We start from the raw sequence: 12640 nt of genomic DNA, 5'->3' as shown, positions 1-12640 counted from the left end.
AAAGCTTCCATGGCTGAACTTAGGTTAGTCAGGTTCTCACCCCCCCCCCACTGGCTCTCTGTCCCCTGTTCACCCACGATCCCAGGAAACAGACCTTTTGGTAAATGTTCTTCTCCTAGCTTCTCTTTCTGGGTTTTTTTGTCAATGGGATTTATGTTAAGAGGTTTCTTTCATATTATTTCTGAGGGGAAACCAGGAGACCTTAGTACAATGCCTGTCTTCTCTCTGCCATCTTGTCCAGAAGCCTCCATATATTTTTTAAAAGTATTTTTTATTTAAAGCTCACATTTGAGATTCTAGGTAGGGAGTTGGAGAGTTGAAAGTAAGGTGAGCTCAGGTAACAACTCTGAAATCACGTTCCCCTTTCCATTTCAATAATAAAACCATTTTCTGTGTTTTACTAATGGTAAATACAGCTATGCAAAACAAATTAGAAGCTCAATGCAATAGTCTAAACAAGGAGTAGTGAAATAGTGGTGACTGAGTAAAAAAGATAAAGGGTTGGATGTGAAAGGATAATTTGGAAGTAGAAATGGCAAGTAAAGCCCTGTTTGGATCCATGAGGTGAGAATGAGTAATTGAACATAATAAGTATACTCTAAGGTCCAAAGTCTGACTACACTCAAAAGTAGATCAACTAATTTCAGTATGCCACATAATTCAAGCACTATATTTAATTTATTAATCTCAATCTCTATATTCATCTAGAGGAATTGTGGACAAATTTTTCCTTTTAAGTAAATTAATAATCCCTTCTCATTAATTAACTAGCTTGAGCCTACCCTAATTCATTATGTTAATTATCAGGTCTCACAAATTAGACTTCCTTTCCCACCAGTAATTACTTTGATTTATCTATATCTCTACAAATATTAAAATGACCACATATATAATTTATGAATAAATGGAAACAATAAATTATACACATGTGTAAACTGTTTACAATATTTTGTCCAGGATTAGTATTACTGATGAAGTTATCTCATACATTCAAATTATCAAGAGCTGATTACTTTTTACTTGTTGGTAAATTCCCAAATCTTTCTACTCACTTCAGATTATTACTAAAGTTTCCTTAATATCTTATTACTATTTTCCTACTCAAGGTTAGTTCTACTTCCTCTTTGTCTCCTTTGTCTTCTTTTCAATAGCGAGAAGAAACCATGTTTCAGTTTTTCTTAGTATTTTTATAGAATTTATAAACTTCTCTTCTAAGAATTTCCTTCTAAAATATCAAAATACTTCTCTTAAGAAAGTTCATCTTCACAAATCTCTTGCATGGATTCAGTATTGATCCTCATGGATCTCAGATGAATTTATTCCTTCTCTTTAACTCAATAGGGAGAAATATTGTCTGTCAAATCATTTCTCAAATTACTTCCAATTGTCAACACATATTTCCCTCTTTGCTGATTTCTTCTGAACTTTTAAGACTCTGAAACTTAAAGCTGCACTAAAAATACCTGCATTCTTAAAGAGATAATAGCAGTCTTCATGAGTTAGGCATGGGATGGGATATAAGATATGAGCAAGGAAGACTACTACCTCTGGACTAAAGGCTGCTTATCTCTTTTCAGGACTGCATTCCACCGTTGGTGTACACCTGATCCCCCTAAATCTCATCTGTGGTTCTAAGAAGGTGTAGCATACACATCAGCTACATCCATGGAAATTATTTTGGGATGTGGATTATTTTAAGTTAAGGGTAACTGAAGCATCTTAAATCCATGAGCTAGATGATGTTTTTGTTTGTTTTGAATTTAAGAATACTCATTTTTAATTAAAACCAGGAAACAAGTGCAAACAATTCATAAAAGTTCTCTACAAAGGTTGATCAGTTTCCAATTCTGACCTTTAAAAAAAAGAACTTTGCCATCTTGCCCAAAAGGAGGGTATTGGGAAACACTGGAATCAGAAAATTCCTTCTGGATGGGGAAGGATCTGACAAAACTGTTTCTTGGAGCTCCCTGCTTTCAACAGCCCTGATGGTGAGAGCTCCTAGCCTAGTATTTTTCCCTAGGCAGAGAAAGTCTCGCTATTAGTATTTGCTGATTTGAATTGAAGTGCCTAAGAAAACAGATGAAAGTAGAATTGTTCTGAGAATCTCCTCCCTGGGATGGTCTTCATGAGGTGCTGAAATGAGACCTTGAACCATGATGATTTATTTGCCTGGGATGAGGGGTGAGGTAGTTAGGGAGATGTCTACCCCAAACATGTGAAGACTTACCTCAGTGGAATAAGTGGATGAGAATAATTTGTTCCAATGCCATGAAGGCCATGAAGGAAGCTGAAGCAGGTGTGGAATACTAAGAGTTTGGTCAGATATTGAAGATGTCAAGGTCATCCACTGTATCCTAAACCATCACTTGACCTTGCATCACAAGTCTTGACTGTCCTGTCTATGAATTGTGATGACTCTGGAAGAAAGAGTGGGGTTGATAACTCAATGCAAATCTGCCTCATTTAATCCAATTAACACATAAATCAAAAGACATTGCCCATATCATTTAGACATTTTTACCTATATCAAAGTTCTGTGGTGACAGACAAGTGACAAAACAATAGTTATGAATACACTAGGAGTTGTAGTCACAGTCCTGTACATAGATGCTCAGGCTATAGTCTTCATACTAGAAATAGCAATGGAATTTGGCAGCCCCAAGGGTGTCTGAGCAGCTTTTTGAGGATCACACTGCTCACCTCCTGGTGTGAAAAAGGGTCTAGAAAAGGTGATGCAGAAATTGTCTGCTTATCCAACCCTGACCTGATTCCTGTGGCAGGTAGGGATCTGATCCTGTGGTCAAAACACAAAAAAAGGCACAAAAATGTCTTCAAAGATGATTTCACTCACCACTGGTATATGAAATTTATGCATAATTATAGACAACACTAAATCCTGTAGATATGAAAGACAAAAAAATCTTGTTGCAAGAGAACTCAGCAGGAATGCATCCAATTAACAACCTTGAGGACAAGACTGGCAAATGAAGGCCAACTTATTGAAGTTGGAGCCGAATATACATTTTTTTTTGCAATTGTTATAGTGAAGGAGAGTAAAGTGAAGCTTTGTAATTTGAAGTTTTGCTATTAAAACTAGACATCAAGTGTATATTCCTACCAAAAGGAGAGAGATGTAGGCTCATGATAATGTCATTGCCTCTTGAAAGAAAACACACTGTCATGATCAGTGCCTATGCTTCCACCAAGCTTGTTGAAGTGAAAGCAAAATTTTATGAAGACCCAGAGACCCCTCTCATCAATGTAACAGAAGAGGTCAAACTTTATAATTCTGGGTGACTTTAATGTAGGAGAGAGTCAGATTATCAGACATGGCAGAGAGTTCTTGGAAGAAATGGAGTTGGAAACAGCAATAGTAATAATCACCTACAACTGAAGACTTTTGCATCTCATGACTTTCTCATCACAAATACTGTCTTCCACTTACCTTCCACTTTATGGATGCACCTTTGTAGCAAACAATGGTATTTAATACACTGTGTGATTATAAGGGAGAAGAGATAGCCAGGATGTGAGAGTGACAAAGGCAATGTGTGATATTGAGTGTTGTTAGACTTATCTTCTTCAAGCTAAATATTCACATTCAACAGCCCCAAGGCAAAATGACTACCAGAAGAATTAATGTCATCAGAATAGAGTGCTTCTCTGAATAGGAACACTTTGTTACTAACTGGAAGGGAAAATTGAGCCAACACACAGTTAGCAATAGTGGAGCAGAAAAGGAGTGGTCAGTTTCCAAAACTTTAGTGTATAGTGCTGAATTTGCACATTTGGGTCAGAACACTCACAAACATCAAGATGGTTTTGATGGAAATGATATGGAAATTCTGAAGCTGCTAAATGAAAAATGAGAACTCCATAGGGTTTGCTAGTAGAATAGTTCATTCATCTCTAAGAAGGAAACATTTAGTTCCATTAAAAGTAAAATAAAAGCAAATCCTAGAGAGATGCAAGATTCTTGGTTCAGTAAGAAGGCAGATGAAATTCAATTTTATGCTGGTAGTAACAATTCAAAGTGCTCTGAGGACAGTGGACCAAATATTTATGATGCATCTCGACTACTCAATGATAATGAATTAGTGATTAGTGATAGGGGCATCATCCTAGAAAGATAGACTAAACTTCCAAAGTTTTGCAACAGATCATCATTAATCATTGCTGAAACCAGTGACTGTTTACCTCAAGTTGAAGTCAATCTTACCCTAGTTGAAGAGGTTTTGAATGTCATTGGACTCCTCTCATGTGGCAAAGCATCTAGAGCTGTTTCTATTCTAGCTGAGTTTTACAATATGGGCTTTTTTAATCTCATTCAAAAGAAAGTTGACTGAAATTTTCCAGGTTATATGGCATGAAGAGGTTATTCCCCAGAAGTTCAAAGATGGCTCCATTGTCCATCTCTATAAAGACAAAGGGAATAGATTGTCCAGTGATAAACACAGGGGTGTATAGCTTTCTCTCTTAGTCTTTGCTGACAAGATTCTTGGCAGAATTTCCTTAATAGGCTAATCCTTCACCTGGAAAACAGTCATCTACTTGAAAGTCAGTGTGTCTTCAGAAAGGGTCAAATGAACATCTGATATGGTTTTTGTTGCCGAACAATTCCAGGAGCAAATCAGAGGTCTCTATGAAAGGTCAGCCATTTGATACAATCAATTGGAAGGGAAACATGTCAAAATTTAGTTGCTTGGAGAAGTTCATCAGTATTGTATATCTATTTCATGATGGAATGCTTGCCAGGGTTCTAGATAATGAATGATGCTCTTGCATTTTTCCAGTCACAAAAGGAGAGAAACAAGGATGTGTCCTTGCTCTCATGCTTTTTAGCATGATGTTTTCAGTCATGTCATCAAACACCTTCAGTGAGGATAAATACAATTATCAAGATCACCTTCTGCACTGATGATAAATTCTTCAACTCAAAAGGCTACAAGGCAAGACTAAAGTGGAGGGAATATTGGTGTATAGTGTTCTGTTTGCAGATGACTGGGCACTTAATACATCCTCTGAAGTTGAGATACAACAAATTCTTTGCCTCTTGTGCTAATTTTGGTCTAACAATTAACACCAAGAAAACACAGGTGCTCCATCAGCCATCCATATGGGGAAACCCTCATTTACACAAATTGGAGGTCTTGAATACTGTGGATAAGTTCATTTACCTAGGCAGTATAATTTCCAGGGTTGTACACATTGATATGAGGTTGACACACACATTGTCAGATGCTTCAGAAAAAAGTGTGTGAGAAAAGAATACAAGATTGACTATCAAACTGGTCTACAAAACTATTGTGCTGACCTCATTATTTTATCCTTGTGAAACCTGGATAGTCTACCAGCATCATGACAAGAATCTGAATCATTTCCATTTCAATTTTCTTAGATTTTGAAGGTCACCTGAATGGATAAGATACCAGAACCTGAGGTCCTTTCTAAAACTCAATTGGCAAGAACTCAAACTCTACTACGCTGTTGGACTGGTTATGTTGTTCATATATCAAAAGTATGCATGCCAAAAAAAAAAAAAAAAGACTATTTTATGGAGAACTCACCCAAGGTAAGTGCTTACATGATGATCAGAAAAAGTGATACAAGAACACTTTTAAGGACTCTCAACAGCTTTAGAATTAATTGTATATTTTGGGAGACTCTCAGGATGACCTGTCCTCATCAAGGAAGGTGCTGAACTCTATGAGTAAAGCTGAATTGTAGTAGCTCAAAAAAATGCAAAACGTGCAAATTTAGAGAATGTTCACATCATCTCCTTGTGCTCAACAGGTGGTGGAGCATTCCAAGCTCATATTGGTCTATCCAGTCACAGTTGCACACACTATAATTTAACTCTAAGATAGTGACATCATTTTAATCCTCTTCAAGAATGAAGGAGAACCAAAACAAAACAAAAAACAAAAATCAAAAAAAGGAGGACAATCAGGAAAGAGTGGTTTCATGAAAATCTAGGAAGGAGAAAGCAAAATAGGGTAGTCAGAGGTGTCAACTGCTAACAGAGCATTAAGAAGTATAAATTCTGAGAAAACAGCAAAAAATACAGTAATTAAGAGATGATTTATAACTGGAAAGTTTCAGTTGAATTATGGTATGGAAATTCATATTGTAAAGGACTAAGAAAAGTGTGAGAGGAGAAGAAGAAACAATGAATGCAGTCAGATTTTTAGGCATTTAAGAAAAAAAGAGATAGAGAATAATAGCTTGAGAGGATGGTAGGCTTTAGTGAAGGCATTTAAAAAAAATATTTTAAGTTTTGAGCTCCAAATTCTAATCTCCCCTCCCTTTCCTATTTCTGAGACACCCAGGAATCAGATATAATTTATATATGTGCATTTAGTAAAATATTTCCATAGTATTCATTTTATACAAGGAAACTCAAATCAAAGAGGGGGGGGAAAAGTAAAAATTGAAAGCTGTTTGTATTCAATCAATATCAGTTCTTGCCCTGGAGATGGCAAGTATGCTTCTTCATTAGTTTTTTGAATTGTCTTTGATCATTGTATTATGGAGAATAGCTAAATCATCTAAAATTCTTCATCAAACAATATTACTAATAGCATGTAAAATGTCTTCTGGTTCTGTTCACCTCACCTGCATCCGTTCATGTAAGTCTTCAGGTTTTTCTGCTTGTCATTTCTTATAGCACAGCAATATTCCAACGTTTATCCTTCATTTTTGAAGAAGACCAGGACATAAGGGAGGTGATACCATGACAAGCACATGAATTGGATTTGAATGAGAGGGTGCTAGGCTAAGTCACCAGTCTCACTTTCTCCTCCAAACCCTTCTGGGTCCAGTGGCCAGATATGAATCAAGATGACTGGACATGACCCTGGATGCAAGACATTCAAGGTAAAGTACCTTGCCCAAGGTCAGACAGCTAGTGTTAGAACCTGTATTAAAACTCCTGGCCTCCTTATTTCAAGAACAGTGCTCTATCCACTGCACCATCTAGTTGCCCCCCCCCCCCCAATTGATGGAAATACCATCAATTTACAATTTTTTTGGTATTAGCAATGGTATTCCTTCACCAAAAGGTACATTTTAAAGCCCCAAGGGGCATAGTTCCAAATTGTTTTCCAGAACTGTTGAATCAGTTCACAACAGCATTAGTGTATCAGTTTTCTTCCATCCTCCCATCATCCAATATTTTCCATTTTTTGTGAGTTGTGAGATGGTACTTCAGAGGTGTTTTCATTACATTTCTCTAATCAATAGTGATTTAGATAGCTTTGATATTGTTGTCTGAAAACTCCCTGTTCATATCCTTTGACCATTTATCAATTGGGGAATGGCTTGTATTTTTTAAAATTGATTCAGTTCTCTATATATTTGAGAAATGAGGCTTTTATGAGAGATAGTTGTTGCAAAAATTTTCTGACAATTTTATGGTCTTTTTAAAACTGGAGAAAGTTGCATATTTTTCAGGTAACAGAGAAGGAACTAAAAAAGGTATCCTTATGTGTGTCCATAAAAACATATACACATACATCTATACACAAATACATTATATACATATACATTTATATGTGCATATATATGTATTTATTTTTATGTATATAGATATAGACATACACACAGACACACATACATACATATTTTATATATATATTATATATATGTGTATATATATATTTATATATATATATATATATATATATATATATATATATATATATATATATATATATAATTAAGGGAGAAAATACCAAGGAATATTGTGGCCAAATTCCAGAACTATCAGATAAAAAGAGAAAATCCTGCAAGTAACCAGAAAGAAACAATTTAGATACCAAGGAGCCACAATAAGGATTACACAGGATTTATCAAGATTAAAAGATCAAAGGGCCTGGAATGAGATATTCTGAAGAGCAAGGAAACTTGGAATGAGGCAAGAATCCACTGTCTGGCAAAACTGAGCCTTCTCTTCCAGGGGAAAAGATGAACATTTAACAAAATAGGAGATTTACAACTCTTCCTGATGAAAAGACCAGAACTAAATAGAAAATTTGGACATCAAATGGGAGACTCAAAAGACACATGAAAAGGTAAAAAAAAAGGTAAAGAAAAAAATTGTTATCCAATAAAATGAAACAAGCTATATCTCCACCTGGGAGAAAGATTCTCATAACTCTTGAGAATTGTAACTCTATTAGAGAGAATATACTTAGCCAGGGGTCATGAACCCTCATGACTTATGCATGACTCTTAATAGAATGATTTAAAAACAATATCTCCCTAAAAAGGTGTACAGTAAAGAGATGGGAGAATGGAGGAGATTGAATGGTGTGAATCACATTACAAGAAGAGGTACAAAGGACCTAATGCAATAGAGGGGAAGAAGGGAGGACCGAGAAGCAACTGAAACTTCCTCTCATTGGATTAGGCCTAAAGTTAACATATACACACTCAGTTAAGTTGAGAAATTTATCTTACCTTTCAAATATTAAAAGGGGAAAGAGGGAGGGGAGAGGAAAGGAGGAACTAACAGAAGGAAGAAGGGGGGAAAAGGGAAAGGGGAAAGAAAGGGGAAGGGAATTGAATACAAGGGGAAAAACACACTGAAGATGGTGATATTCAGAAACAAAATACTGAGAAACATGGATAAAGTGAAAAAAGGGGGGAAATATAAACAGAGGGAAGATAGCATGGAGGTCAATAAAGAGTTAGTAATTACAACTTTGAATGTGAGATGAACTGTCCCATAAAACATAAGCAAATAGCAGGCTGGATTAAAAATCAGAATCCTACAATTGATGCTTCTTACAAGAAACTCATTTCTGAAGCAGAGAGATACTTACAGAGGAAAGGGTAAAAAAAAAATAAAGGTAAAGGTTGGAGAAAAATATATTTTGCTTCAGCTGAAGTGAAAAAAGCAGGGGCAGCAATCCTTATCTCAGACAAAGTAGCTTCAAAAATAGATAGAGTTAAAAGAGATAAGGAAGGAAACTATATCCCCCAAAAGATACCATAGACAATGAAGCAATTTCAATACTAAATATGTATGCACCAAGTATTATAGCATCCAAATTTTTAAAGGATAATTTGAATTAGTTATAGGAAGACATTGACAGCAAAACTCTACTGATGAGAGACCTCAACCTCCACTCTCAGATTTAGATAAATCTAACCATAAAGTAAACAAGAAGGAAGTTAAAGAGGTAATTATAATGTTAGAAAACCTAAACATGATAGACCTTTAGAGAAAGTTGAAAGAGGATAGAAAGGAATGTACTTTTTTTTCCCTGCAGCACATGGCACTTACACAAAAACTGACCATGCACTAGGGCATAAAAACCCAATAATCAGATGCAGAAAGAAAGAGATAGTGACTATATCCTTCTCAAATCATAATGCAATAAAAATCACAGGCAATAATGTGCCAGGGAGAGATAGATCTAAAACTAATTGGAAACTAAATAACCTCATTTTAAAGAATGAGTGGATCAGGCCACGCCCCGCCGGCTGCAGAGGTCGGGCGCAGGAGACACGTACTACAAGTTCAGCGGCTTCACCCAGAAGCTGGCCGGGGCCTGGGACTCGTCCGCCTACAGCCCTCAGGGTTTAAAACCTGTGGCATCCTCAGAATCACCACCCATCATATTTTCCACACCAACAAAATTTGCCTCAGAAATAGCTCCATATGATTATGCTAGGAAAAACAAAGTTCCAGAGCTGCAGAAATTTTTTCAGAAGTCTGATGGTCTACCTGTCCACTTGAAACACAGTCTACCTGACCAAATGCTCTATTGGACCACCATGGCTTTAACTCTGGGAGGGACCATCTACTGCCTGATACCTCTCTACATGGCTTCACAACCCAAAAATAAATGAACTGCATTTCATAATACTGATTTATTAACAAGAGTGTTGGCATAAAACCCTTTGAATTGTCTATTTTTCCCAATAGTGATTTTTTTGACCTGTGTAAGTTTATATTATTCAGAATGAATTAGAGGGCTGATCAATGAGGAAACATTTTGGCTGGTTGGTTTCTGAAAAGAAGTGGGTTATCAGAACATTTTTAAGTTAGTTATTATTCAAGCAAAAGTGATGATGCCCTTCTATTTTGACCTCTCATATTTCTCCAGAGGTTGGCAGGCTAGTTCATTCACAACTCACTTTGATAAGGCCACCAGAGATTTCTGGTTGTGCCTTCCAGCCCACAAGAGAGATTCTAAGTTGGGGAAGCTTTTCTGTCACCAGATGTGCTGGCTAAGGGAGGAGTGGATTCACTGAAGCCAGCACCAGTGATAGCAAAGCCTTTAACATCCTGGTGCCAAAAATCTGTTCTTTCTGACACCACAGGTTTCACTGGGAATTTAATTAGTTGTTAATTTGGGGAATTTTTTCATCTTGCAGCATGGTATTAATAGAAATTATTTTCTGTTAACTATCCATAATACCTGTAACTTTGTCATATAGTTTCAAAGAGGTTATATGCCTGATCTTTAAATATTCCAGAAATGAAGATTCTGTATTTATTCCACCATGGGAACAGAACAGCTCTTATTGAAAGTTTTGCACTTTGGACTGGACTGTTGTACAGTATTTCCCTCCCTGTTGTTCTTCTTTACTCTTGTTAAATGCTGTAGCCTTATAGTATAATTTATTTTTGCTTGTGGAATAAATGCAAGAATGAGAAGTTTAAAAAGAAAGAATGAGTGGATCAAACAACAAATTATAGAAAGAATTAATGATTTCATCCTAGATAATGACAATAATGAGACAATATACCAAAACTTTTGGGATATAGCCAAGGCAGTTGTCAGGGGATACATTATACCTTTAAATGTTTACATGAATAAATTGGAGAAAGCGGAAATCTATGAACTAAACATGCAACTAAAAAAAAATTAGAAAAAGAACAAATTAACCTCCCCTCCCAATTGGAGTGGGGGAGCCAAAATAGTGTTAGGAGAAGAGCCTCTATTAGGTACTCTCTCCAAAATATTTCAAAAACCTTAAAATTATGACTCTAACTAAATTTTCAAGAGACAGAACCCACAGAAAGAGCCAGTAAGGAAATTCTCCAGCCCAAGGTAACCTGAAAATAGTGGAAAAACCCTTCCACAGGGTTAGAGGGGTGGCCCCACCAGAGCCAAGGAACTTCAGCCTCCTGGGAAAAGCCCCAGGGCACTTGGGAGCCCCAACTCCTAGCAGCAGAAGCAGTTTCCTGACATGCACCCCAGCAATCACCAATCACAATTTGGAAGATCAGCTGGGAGACCTCTGCCAGAGAGAGCACAAAGCCCACCCTCAACACAACCATGGCACTCTGCAAGCTCAGGCTCTCAGCATGGTCTCAGCACTCAGCACAGCTGTAGAAACCCAGATCCAGGAAATGGAAGCAGGTCTGTGAAGTCACCCAGCAGGAGCCTCCAGGCAGCTGCACCCTGAGTGCTCAGCTCACCAAAGGTAAGGGAGTGGAGGGAGACTTACAAGGTCTGTCCTCTGTCCCTGGAACAGGACTCTGGAGCTCTGATCACATGCAGATTCTGATCACAGTCTAGGCCTCCCCATAGAGCCTGGACCATCCCTCCCCCCAACCCCATAGCAGAGGAGTGTGCTTGTGATCATTCACAGACCAGGAGGGCAGCCAGAGCCTCACACACTGAGATCCATGTGGGAGTGTTCCAATAAAACTCAAAAGCTCAAGAAGCACCCCCAAACCAGTCAAGGCTTGGGAAGTGAGTAAACAGTAAAAAAAGGAACCAGACCATTGACAATTACTTTGTCTATGATCCCATGGAGGATCAAAATACTCAATCTGAAGATGAGAAAGTCCAAGCTTTTGCATCTAAAGACTCCAAGAAATATAGAAGTTGGGCTCAGGCTATGACAGAGCTCAAAAAAATATTTTGAAAATCAAGTAAGGGAGATAGAAGAAAAACTGGGAAAAGAAATGAGAGAGATGCAGGAAAAATATGAAAATGAAGTTCTAAATGAGATCCAAAAAATGCTGAAGAAAATAACATTAAAAACAAACTTAGGTCAAATGGATAAAACAGTTCAAAAAAGGTTAGTGAGGATAAGAATGCTTTAAAAAAGCAGAATTGGCCAGATAGAAAAGTAAATAAGAAAGCTCTCTCAGGAAAACAAATATTTCAGATGTAGAATAGAGCTGAAGGAAGCTGATGACTTTGTGAGAAAACAAGAGACAATACTTCAACATCAAAAGAATGAAAAATTAGAAGAAAATGTGAAATATCTCATTGAAAAACAACTGACCTAGAAAACAGATTCAGGAAAGATAATTTAAATTGGGATACCTGAAAGTCATCATCAGGAAAAGAGCTTTGACCTCATTTTTAGAGAATTCCTACAGGGGAAAATTGCCAATATCTTAGAAACAGAGGGCAAAATACAAATTGAGAGAATCCATTTATCTCCCCTGAAAAGAAATTTAAAAAAAAACAACCCCCAGGAATATGATAGCCAAGTTCCAGAACTTTCAAGTCAAAGAGAAAACATTACAAGCAGCCAGAAAGACCATGGAGTTGCAGTCAGGATCACACAGGACTTAGCAGCAACTACATTAAGGGCTCATAGGGCTTGGAATATTATATTCCAGAGGGCAAAAGAGCTTGGAATGCAACCAATAATCAACTACCTA

General features: G+C 37.0%; 1 pseudogene; it reads left to right on the top strand.

Moving 5' to 3' along the window:
- Window positions 1-3147: 3147 nt before the first annotated feature.
- Window positions 3148-9858, top strand: LOC141506998 (cytochrome c oxidase subunit 7A2-like, mitochondrial pseudogene; annotated as a pseudogene).
- The last annotated feature ends 2782 nt before the right edge of the window (window positions 9859-12640 follow it).

The sequence above is a fragment of the Macrotis lagotis genome, chromosome 1 (assembly GCF_037893015.1).
Source record: "Macrotis lagotis isolate mMagLag1 chromosome 1, bilby.v1.9.chrom.fasta, whole genome shotgun sequence".
NCBI lineage: Eukaryota > Metazoa > Chordata > Mammalia > Peramelemorphia > Peramelidae > Macrotis > Macrotis lagotis.
This window is presented reverse-complemented; position numbering and strand designations above follow the sequence as displayed.